We start from the raw sequence: 12262 nt of genomic DNA, 5'->3' as shown, positions 1-12262 counted from the left end.
GCTGAAATAAGAGTGAGATGTTTGTAAGACGTTTTCCTGCTTAAAAACTTTAAATAATTTTGCACCTAAACTATACACACAATGTAATTGATAAATTTATTTATTTATTTATTTATTTCCCCCGCTTCAAATACCATAAGAAATTTTTTAACCAGAATTTTACCTAACGGCAGAGGTGTGGCTATAGGAGGCAATGATTGCAACAACTGATACCTTCATGACTAGTATTGTTGGCCCTTAGAAGGGCCGATAAGGTGGTACAGTGCCACAGAAAGTGCCAGCGGTCCTGCTGGCATCTTCATTTCCGCTTTGGGGCTGCTTTCTTGGGCGACTTGCTCTTTGGGGCAACCTTCTTTGGCTTTGGAGCACGGGGTTTCTTCGTGGGAGGTTTGGACACCTTTTTTGCCTTTGAAGGTGCCTTCTTGGGCTTGGGGGTTGCAGCTGCTGCCTTTTTTTTCTTTTCTGCTGTAGGCGGAGTCTTCTTGACTGGTTTCTTGCCCACCGCTGCCTTCTTGGCTACGGATCGCTTCTTTTCCTTAGGGGCAGCTGCACCACGCTTGCCGCTTGGAGCCTTGGGCTGGTCCGGAGCACCGGTGGTCCCTGAAGCCAGCTTGAAGGAGCCAGACGCACCCTTGCCTTTGGTTTGGACAAGCTCGCCGCTAGCCACTGCTGCCTTCAAGTATTTCTTGATGAAAGGTGCCAGCTTTTCCGCATCTACTTTGTAGGTAGAGGCGACGTATTTCTTGATGGCTTGCAGTGATGAGCCGCCCCTTTCCTTGAGGCTCTTGATCGCAGAGGCCACCATTTCAGATGTGCGCGGGTGCGCGGGCTTGGCTCGTGGCTTCTTCGACGCAGCCTTGCCTTTCTTCGGGGAAGCTGCCTGTGATGGGGCAACAGCTGGTGCTGCAGTCGCTGCTGCGGTATCTGCCATGACGAGACTGATCCTACAGAATGCAAGAGCAAAGTGAAAATAAAATTTTTCTCTCTGCAAATATCTGGTTACCCAATTTTCTGGTTGCGGACGGTTCAGAAAATTCTCGATGCCTTGCTCACGTAGGGAGCAGCGCACTTTGGACAGCGAAAGTAATGTAGGGCTTCTTTAGCACTGATTTTTCAATGTTTTCTAAATGTCAGCAGTCTACGATGACATAATGGGCAGTTCCACTAATAGTGTAATTTTTTTATGGCAGCTGCACTGTTTAATTTGCACTGCGAGCTGTTTAAATTTACTGCTACACCAAACAGGGAACTTTTCATTTGCAGATGTTATTCAAGGAATCAAATAGGTAGTTTGTGCTGGAATCACTTGAAAATGGTTAAATTAACTTAGGTATACTTTAGTGTATAGTATGCTGAAAATGTGGAGATAATTTCATGAAGGCTGTTTGCTGTGGAAGCACTAGCAAATCACCTTGTTCAGTGCCACCTGGAATGGCTTTCTTCGTGCACCTCCAAGGATGATGTGATTATTATTGTGAGTAAATTTTGTTTACATTTTCATTGTGTGAATAATAAAACTTTTAACTGTACACACAACAAGCATTTCACTTGGATCTGATGCATTCTCAAGAGTGCAGTTTCTGTTTAGCTTTTAAAACTGGCTGCCCTTCAATTCACTCAAGGTGCAGATGCAAGTTGCTGATGAAGTATTCCACACACATGCTACATTGGAGAAATATTTTAATAAAAATTAAAACTCTTGCAGGATTTCGAATAAAAACTATCCTATTTATCCCTTCTATGTTTTGGTACTGCGAAATTGAGAGAGGTAAGTAAGTTGTGAGGTTATTTTTACTTGCTTGCATGTGAGGTTAGCAGAGCAAAAATATTTTTGAAATTGCAGATACATGGTCACTTTATTTCGTTGCAAACATTTATAAGCTCGTAATCTTATTTAAAGTCTCCATACTTAATGCGTTTGGAAAACCTTCTTTCTCTCAATTTTACAATGGAACAAAATTTTACTTGTATGTGTACATTAATTCCATCTCTAAATGATGTAGGTTTACGCACCGAGATCAGGTACATTGTAGAGAAAAAAACACACGAGTACCTGCTTAATTTGAAGTTTTAATGAGTATATTTAAAAAAAAAACGATAAAAATATAATTGAAAAAGTATATTATTCACGTGTTTTTGAGGATGAGGGGAGGGGGTGTTTTTGTCCGATGGTCGTTTATCTTTAAAGAAATTTCCGTTGGACCTGTGCGTTCATGCTCTGCCAATTCTCGAAAAATGAAATATTTTAAGTCGTCTTTTATGTGCTAACTTCATTATATTTGGCTGCATTCGTATTTTTATTAGTTTTGAAACATTCATGTCACGGAAAATAATCATAAACCAGGACAAAAACGTTTTGACTAAATGTTCTAGGTTGGTTGTAAAACATTTTCTTATTTTATTTCACATCGGAAACATCTGTTAAGTTGTAAGCTTTGTAATGAATGCGACAGTCACTTGTTCGCTGAAGTGTTTGTTTAAGAAATTAGTATTGTAAATTTGTTTATGGTCTTGTTAAATGAAATTTTAAGTGAAATCATTTGGGAAAACAGAGGCTACAGGAATTTTCAACACAACTTGATGACCGACGTTGTGACTAGTGTGGGAGTGTGTGCTCGTGTAAATATCAATTTTTCTTACTCCTCGTGCCGGTCAACAGGAAAACAGCGAGTGTGTTATCACATCGCGGGCGTGTGATTGCGTGTGGTAAATTGTGCTAGGTTAATTACCGCAAAACTCCACTCTGTGCAAATATGTAGTGTGTCGCTGTATGCAAATATTTGGTATGTCTTTTTTTTTTTTTCTTTCAGGCAATACACACTTTGAATTTTACACAATTTCGATGCTGCAACCTAAGTGTATACATGCGAATAGGATTGCTTAAATGAAAAAGTAAAGTAGGAGGTAAGTGCAAATGTTTCAAGGAGGTTATGCACACACAATCAATTTTATGAATTAATAGTTATTATCTAAGAAAATGATAGAAGATTATAAATAATGTGTGCAGAATAATACAGAATTTGCATGTTACACAAAAAAAAATATATATATATATATTCCAAATATTGTTAGCAAAATGCACCTAGATTAGTGAGCTGGATTTTTTTTATTTTTTTTTTTTTTTTTTTTTTTGTTCTGTTGATCCCACGTGGAGTCAAGGCTCCGGGATATAGAACATGTATGTGCAGACAATTAATATTTACATGATGCAAGTTACCAAGAAAAAAAATTTCAAAAAAAAAAAAAATACATGTTACACAATTTAACTTTATGCAAGACATTAAGCAGCTGTTATCACAAGTCCATTCAACAAATTAACAGTTCAATTTCTCTATTATCAATCAAATTAAAGAATAGCTTCAGAGGGTAGGTAGGATATTCTATAAGAATTTTTTTTACTGTTTTTTTTTTAATACTGGTAAATTGTTTTAGTTATTTTCTGTGATATTAAGTTGTAAAGATTTACTCCCAAGTAATTTAGTCCATTTTCAAATCGCCTAGTGTTATGTTCAACTATCCTCAATTTACTAGCATTTCTGGTGTTATACCTATGTGCGAATATCTAAAAAAAAAAATATATATATATATATATATATATTTAATTTTTTTTTTCTTCTTTTTCTTCAGAATGAATAAAAAGTTTCTAGAGCGTATTCATTTTAGGCAGTCAGGACTTTTAAGTTTTTTGAATTTTTCTCTGCCGTTAGATGATTTTTTATCTTTTGTTATTATTCTAATAGCTCCTTTTTTTTTTTTTTTTTTTTTTTCCAATGTTATATGGCAGAAAGAGTAGAGCTATGGATACTGTGACATCATGCATTGATGGGAAGGTTATTGTTGAATAACAAAAATTTAGATGATATAATTTTTATTTTTTTCCATACACAACACATTGCAGGTACAATTTTACAGGTTACAGCTGTACCACCTCTAGTATTGCTGCCGACCATCCAACAAATGAGCACACTAAACGGGCATTGATGACATTGTTATCAACGTCTTTTTGAATCTCTCATTATTATACATAACTGCCCACTGAAACATGTTGAAACAGAGAAACTTCAAAATAGGTGTGTGTGTGTGTGTGTGTGTGTGTGTATATACATATATATATATACATACATACATATACACTTATATATTTATTTTTTCACTTTGAATTTTGTATGAGGTATACACATCCAAAGATTCACAGCTGCTGGGTGGGTGAGTGGGTGAGTGAGTGAGTGAGTGAGTGAGTGATTGATTGATTGATTGATTGATTGATTGATTGAGAGAGAGAGTGTGTGTGTGTGTGTGTGTTGGGGGGGGGGGGGGGGGGGGGGAAATGTGGTGATTGTGGGGAAAAAAAAATTGAAAATTGAAATTTTTAAAAAAAAATTTTTTTCTGTAGGGTGCAAAATAGTAGTGCCAACAGCACGTGGTGTTCCCAAGCGGTCACCCATCTAAGTACTAACCACGCTCGACGATGCTTAACTTCGGTAATCGGACGAGAACCGGTGTGTTCATCGTGATATGGCCGTTGGCAATGATATAGATGTTTTTTTTTTTTTTGCAGTTTGTATTTGCCACTCGAAATAGCTATACCAGGTGTGATTGTTACAAACAACAGGAGAAATCGTGTAATGAACACTCTTTTACTTCCCCCCCCCCCCCCCCCCAACTCAAACAACACCCACCACCCTCACCATCCCAACCACCAAAGCCCTCTTCAAAATACACTCACACACACACATACACACACACACACAAACCCACACTCTATAACTGATGACCATTACCATCACTTCTTAAAGCCATTAGATAATATTTAACTCAAGAAAGGTATTGTGATATGTTTAAAGAAAGAAAGGTGAAACCTTTAACTTTACCAGCAGGTATTAGTATCACTGAGGTATCTTCTAGGTTGTAGCAGCAGTAGTAGTAATAATAATAAAATTAAATAAGGTAATAAAAAAGAAAAGTTATACATGTGATCAAATCATGAATGTATAAAACTGGAATGAATTTAAATTTTTTTTATTTTTCTTTATAGGCTGTTTTGAAATTGATGAGTAAGTGCCTCTTCTTTTAAATTTTTTAATGCTGAACACTGTTACATAAGAGATAAATGTTTAGAAAATTTAAAAAAAAAAAAAAAGCTAGCCTACCCCCCCCCCCCCCCTAAAATCAAACAAAAAAAAAACACCCTCCTTCAAAACATCACATAATCATCCAGCCAGCAGTGCAGACGAGAAATTTGCACTCGGGGCCGCCATTTTGACGATAAATTCTTGCATGGCACACCAAAGGTAGGAAAGAATTTAAAAAAATAAAAATAATGGGCGAGCACCCTCGCGTCTGCCTGTAGAAAATGAAGTTAAAAGTAACATAACCTAAAGACAGGCACACACTAGGGAGCTCCCAGGCGGTTGAGAAATTTTTTCCCGCCAAAAGACTTATATATATATATATATATATATATATTATTTATTTTACTGTTTTTGGCAGGGGGCTATGTCGGTCTGTGTGCAAAGTAGTTCCTACTCCCGCCGCCAGGAGCGCGCGCGGTGGGTAGCGATGTTGTTTTTTCAGCTTTCATTTGTTTATTATTTAGAGGGTTAATGCTATGTAAATATACGCAAGTTTGGTTATGTGTCGGTAGTTGTGCGAGATTTAATTTCCGAAACGAAATTGACTTTCATCGGCCTGCATTTCTCACTTATTCGGAAAATACATGTGTGTTTATGTATGTATAATAATCGAGTGATTTTGTAATAATTTGGAAGTTTTGTTTGCGTGTGCGATGTGGGGAAGAAAAGGTGTGCACACGAGTCCTAGGGCTATATTTTTTTTTATTGCGAAATATTTACTTCATGTGGTGAAAAATTTTAAATTATTTGTGATGCAAGTGATTTTTTTTTTTTTTTCAGTTGGGTGATGTGTTTGTCCTCGTTTGTGTGCAAGGAAGCAAACATGCTGAAGGTAAGGGGCCATAAATGACACTTTAAAATATTAGTTTACCATTAATTTTGGTTAAATATTAAATTGCCATATAAGTAAAATCATGTCAACTGTTGTATTCCACCCAGTATAAGCTGTTAGTAATGGGTACTTAATATAAATAGAATAAATGTAAGCATTTTCGTCTGCATGAAAATTCACTTTTTTTTTGGATCCATTTGTACTGTGGGTAGTTAAATAGTACATTATGTTGTTTTTACTTCGAAGTACAAAACATCTTGTGCATGATTGCAAATTCAAACGCAGTTAAGCATAATATGAATTCGAATTGTGTGTGTGTGTGTATGTATATATATATATTTTCGTTTTATTTATTTTTTTTTACTGTGTCCAGTTTTAGCACAAATAGAATTATTTTCAAAGTGAATCGATGCAACTGGTCTTTGCCATTAATATTGATATATGATCTAACTAAATTAAATAGAAAGGATTTTATATATATATATATATATATTTATATTTATATAAATATATTTGTAGCAATGTACTAATGACCACAGAAGTAAGCAAAACAAAAAAAAATATATCTCAGCCAGTAAACCATGCGTCTTAAAGACTTTGTTTAATGAAAATATTTCTGCCTTGGTTAAGCTTACATTTACTATCATAGGGATTGAGGGAATAGGGATTGAGGGAATTGTAGAACAGCAGCAGAAGCATTTCCTTTCATGATTATGTTCTTGGTCCTGAAAAGGACCGTTTATGTAAGCATGTGCACACCAGACCTGCTCACTTGGAGCTGGTGTATTTGGTGACAGCCTTGGTGCCCTCGCTGACAGCGTGCTTGGCCAGCTCCCCGGGCAGCAGCAGTCTCACGGCCGTCTGTATCTCGCGGCTGGTGATGGTGGAGCGCTTGTTGTAGTGGGCGAGGCGGCTGGCCTCTGCCGCGATGCGCTCGAAAATGTCGTTCACGAAACTGTTCATGATGCTCATGGCCTTAGATGATATGCCAGTGTCCGGATGAACTTGCTTCAACACTTTGTAGATGTAGATTGCTTAGCTTTCCTTCCTCTTGCGCTTCTTTTTCTTGTCGCCCTTCGAGATGTTTTTCTGGGCCTTGCCCGCCTTTTTGGCTGCCTTACCGCTCGTCTTGGGGGGCATCGTAGGTCTGAGCTGTGCCGCTGTCGCTAGATGAGTGAGACGGGAATTTATTTTAGACTACAGCCCCTCCACGCTGAAGTCAGTCTCACACAGCCGAAGTGTTTGTGAGCCCTGCTAACCAAATGGGAATGATTTGACTGAGGGAATTGATGCGTGCCAGGTGGGACCTATACGCTTAATTTGATAAACTGAGTAACTGCCTATGCTGTCTTCACTCTCCTGTGAGGGAGGGGGAAGCAGCTGGCGACGTGCGTCTGGCGCGGTCAAGCCTGCAGGGGTGCGGAATTTGCACCCCGACAGCCTATGGGGAGTAGCAAAGGGTAGACAACAGTAAACCAGCGAGCGCACTGGAGGAAACCTGTTGCCTGTGAGTGAAAAGTTAACGCAACCGAGGGCCCGAAGGGATAGGAAGCGGATGAGGGCGAATGGGATCTGTAGTTCTCCCAGATGGGATTTCTGGAAGAGCCATTTTGAGCACGCCATGCGGCATATGTGCTCGGCAGGCACGAGCGAATGTGGCAATTTATGCCTCGGCATCTCGAGGGCGGCAGGAACTGCTGGCGCGACCTGCAACTAAAAATACAACACATATTTACATTGTTCTATAACTAAGTTTAATGGCTATTAGCCCGGTTAGGCTAATAAAGGGGCTCGTGCACTCAGGCACTATGGCCGGCGTCTCTGAGCCACAAGATGATGGGTGAAGTCGTGGGTTTAGATTTATGTTGCGAAAAATTTTTAATATTTAATATATATGCATATATAATTAATAATTACAATTATATATGCATATATTTTTTACTACTGGGGTGGTTTAGAAGCACTGGGGGGGGGGGGAGAAAAATGATGACGTAAAAATAATTTTTAAACACTAAAAATTCGGGTGGGCATGGCAGCAGCTCTCTGGAACATGGCGCCCTCTCCCTCGCCGACAGGCACTGTGGGCGGCGTCTCTGTGGCGGCCCCCAGGGAGGGCGGGGAACATGGAGCACAGCTGCTGGAGAGTAGATGACAGGGTGAGTGGGGGGAAAATTATGTTGCAAAACTTCAATAATTTAGGAAGAAAACTAAAAATGAATGTGGGATAATTGCACTGAAAAGGGGGGAAACGGCGATTCTCGTTGTTTTCTTAAATCAGGGTGGTGAAATTTGTTGAATCAGGATACGGTTTCTTAATGGTGAGTGTTTTAGGAACAATTTGCCAGTTCAAACATGACGGTGGAGTTTATAGTTAAAAAGTTATGTGGAATTTAGTGTGACAATGTGTAGACGAGTTTTTCGGCTGAAAGTTCTCTCGATTTTTTTTTTTTTTTTTTCCTAACCTAAGTTAAAACTAAGTGTGTTTGGGAGGGGTCCGGGTTAGGGAGAGACTCTAAGTGCGTCTCAGGCCGAAGCCTATACGCTCTAATCATGCAGGGGGTACCATGCAGAAAAGGGAACATGCATCGTGTGCTAGGAGGGGGATTGGCCAGCCATGGCAGCGATTGGCGCCATGACTAACTCCCCTCACTGACTATTCTAGACTAAAACTAGATAAGTTGGGCCCAGGTAAAACCTGCATAGACACAGGGAAAACCCTGGGCACTTACATGCGGGATGCAAAATTTCATGCATTAATTACATGCGGGTTGGCTACGGGAATAGAAGGATGGCTCAGGAAGAAGAGTTGGAAGAGTAGAAAATATCTACTAAGCAAGGGCGGGCACTTGGACATTTTTGTCCGCATTTGGGTGTTTGGTCATGACTGGTTTTTAGGGGGCGACTTCGTCGTTTCCCCCAGGCTGCCAGCCAGCCAGGTGAGCTGAAAGAAAGAAAGGTACATCTTACAACTATGAGTTATATGGCCGCGGCACCCAGGTTGCCCCAGTTACCACGGCCATGTATGCCCGACACATTGCGCTGCCAGCCTGGGCATGTCAATCATTGGCTAGTCCAATGTTGATTATTTGCACCGCAGGACGTGGTCAGACACATGGTCGGACACCTATTCTTCGATAGTGAGTCTACTCACTTATTAATTAAAAATAAACATTCCTATGAGAGTGGGGAATTTGTGTGTTGGTGTATTCATTAGGGCCCCGCTGGGCCAAAAAATAATTAGGGCCCCGATGGGCCAAAAATTCATTCATTAGGGCCCCGCTGGGCCAAAAGCATGTGTGTCGCCGGATTCGCATGGGCAGGGGGGGGGGGATTTAATTCAGTCACAATGTGCTGCCAGCCTGAGCATGTCAACCATTGGCTAGTCCAATGTTGCATATTTGCACTCCAGGACGTGGTCAGGCACATGTTTAGAATTTATTATTTAATGCTAATATTAGGACTTAAAGTTATGTCTTAAGAAATTAAAATACTTAATACTAAGTCTGGAGCTGCCAGAAATACGAGTGTAAAACTGCGCGATTCTTAAGCAGAATTTTCTCGCCAGTCCGCAACCACAGAGTTGGGGTCGGGCCTCGGCTGAGCGCAGGTGCGCTGTGATTGGCCGGAGCCTCCAGCCAATCACGGGCCACTACGGTGGTCGATGCGCCAGGATGGATTTCGGGCGTTTGTATTTTTGTGTTTCGTCGGGATCATAATTTCCGAGTGAGGAAATATGCGGATTTAAACTATTTACGCATTTATCGTAAAAAGTTTGTGTTGTACGAGTATAAAAGTCTTGCAAAGTCTCTGACTCGGTTTCACGATGCAATGCTTCTACAGGGCAGTATCGTGGGGCGTCTGTGGCGATTCGAATGCACCTATTCTGAATCCTCTGCAGTTTTATTAGGTGTGAGGGGGCAGCTGTTGCCCAGACTGGGGCTGCATATGTAATTATTGGCCGTATTAGAGCATTGTACAGCAGTAGGCCGGTTTTAACCTTGCTGCCGCATCGTCTACTCATTACTGGGTATAGTGCACTGATCCTAGCCTGCGCTTGCGCTCGCCTAGTGTCAATGTGATTGCGCCAGAGTAGTTTTCTATCCATGTGAACACCTAGATATTTCACTACCTCCTTATGCGGTATTTGTTCGTCAAACAAACGTATTTGCGGCCTGCGTTCTACAGGCGGGAGATTTTTACGAGTAAATACAATGGCCTCTGATTTCGTTGTATTTACTTTTATACGCCAAGTCGTGCACCATTGTTCGAACTCAGTGAGCGCGACTTGCAGTCTGTTGGTAGCTAGCTGGAGGTTGTGGGACCTGCTATACAGCACTGTGTCATCTGCATAGCAGCCCAGCTTTACTAGTCGGTGTGCGGGGCGTGGCATGTCACTGACATATATATTAAAGAGTACAGGGCCTAAGATGCTTCCCTGTGGTACACCTGCTCTTATTTGTTTTATGTCTGACAGAGCTCCTTCAGTAGATACTCTAAAGGTTCTGTCTGCTAAATAGGACGCGACTAGTTTAATATAACAGTCTGGAAATCCTGTTTGGTATAGTTTGTAGATTAGCCCCGCATGAAATACTCTGTCGAAGGCTTTCTCTACATCTATAAACGTAGCGACTACATAATCCTGTACATTAAATGCGCTTGTGATTTCTTCTGTCAGGCGCACGAGCTGATGTACTGTCGAGTGTGTACTGCGAAAGCCGAACTGTTCATCCGGCAGTATGTTATTCTCGTGTATGTGTACATTAAGTCTGTGTAGTATAATACTCTCCACGACTTTAGACACAGTACTTAGCAGACTGATAGGTCTGTAATTCTGTGGCAGTGTTTTATTTTTACCTGGCTTGTGAAAGACTATAACTCTAGCCTCTTTCCACTGTGAGGGGAAAATATTTAACCGAAACATTGCATTTATGCACTCAGCTAGATATTCGAGTGTTTCGTTCGGGAGTTGTTTGAGGACAACAGCCTGTATGCCGTCATTCCCGGGAGCTTTTCGCGGCTTCATTTTCTTGATAGCACGCTTTATTTCTTGCGCCTGTGTAAGTAAAGGCTCAGAGGTTGTGGGCAGTCGCAATTTAACACGTAGTTCGCGGTAAATTTGCGCCGTGAATATCCTATCGCAGGGCTGCATGTTGGGCTGGAAAGCTGCTTCCAGTGTGTCAGCGAAAGCTTGTGCCTTATCACAGGGCTGAAAAACTACACCATTGTTTGTTTCAAGGGGCGGGATTTTTTCCGATTTATTTAAAATCCGCTTCGTCATTGTCCAGGCACTTCCGTCCTGGGTGTCGAGTCGTGCGATTTTAGTTTCCCACTGGCTGCCTCGCCAGAGTGAGATTTCGTCTGAAATGATTGTTTGTAGTTCATTTATTCGGCGTTTCGTCTCTTGTGTACGACGCCGTGTGTATTCACGCCGCAGTCGATTTTTTTGTGAAATCAAGCTGCGGATGTATTCTGGCAGCTCGTCGTGTGCTAACCTAACCTCCTTTTCTGGGATGCACTGGCTAATACCATCCTGGATTTTTTCTGTTAGGTCTAATATCGCGGAATTTAAATTGTCGCTGTTTTCAATAGTTATTTCGGCCGCGTCGGGGAGATTTACTGTTAAATAGTTTTTAAATTGTTGCCAGTCCGCGTTTTTATAGTCCCTGATTTTTCGTGGCTGGTTGGAGTCTATATTTGCGTCATCAAATTTTAAATGAACAGGGAAATGATCCGATGACATGTCGTGTACAACCTCGAGTTCGAATCCCGTGTTGACACGTTTGTTCAGGGCGATATCTAAAATATCAGGCATGTCGTTCAGTCGACCAGAGTCATGTGTGGGCTCTGAGGGAGCATGTACAGTATAGTTTTTGTTGAGTTGGTGAGTGTAGAGTAGTCTGCCGTTCGCTGTAGCGCGCCTGCAGTTCCACTCTATGTGTTTGGCATTGATATCGCCTACAGCAAGGAAGCTCGGGGCCGCTCCATATAAAGTATCCAGGTCTGCCTCGCTGAGGGACCTGCCTGGTGGGGCGTACATTGCAATTAATTTAATTTGTTGCCGATTTATATTTAAATTAATTCCTATAGCCTCCAGTTGTTGGAAATCAGGGAGCTGGCAGGCAGTGTGTTGTACACTAGTGTGTACAGCAAGGGCTACTCCACCGCCTCGTGCGTCTCGATCGCGCCTATAAATGACATAATTTAATATTGTCAGCCTGTCTGTCGGAGTCAGATGCGTTTCGTTTATCGCAGCTATTTTTATTTTATGTTTATCCAGGTGGTTGATAAATTCCGGTAG

The 12262-nt window shown here is 41.0% G+C and overlaps 1 non-coding gene across 1 annotated transcript; it reads right to left on the bottom strand.

Moving 5' to 3' along the window:
• Positions 1–4408: 4408 nt before the first annotated feature.
• Positions 4409–4527, bottom strand: LOC134536373 (5S ribosomal RNA). The gene has a single exon (XR_010075787.1). It is a non-coding gene; the product is annotated as a 5S ribosomal RNA (ribosomal RNA).
• Positions 4528–12262: the final 7735 nt, after the last annotated feature.

Source organism: Bacillus rossius, chromosome 10, assembly GCF_032445375.1.
Source record: "Bacillus rossius redtenbacheri isolate Brsri chromosome 10, Brsri_v3, whole genome shotgun sequence".
In the NCBI taxonomy this organism is placed as follows: Eukaryota; Metazoa; Arthropoda; class Insecta; order Phasmatodea; family Bacillidae; genus Bacillus; species Bacillus rossius.
The sequence above is the reverse complement of the archived record's forward strand: the minus strand, read 5'-3'. Positions and strand labels throughout refer to the sequence as shown.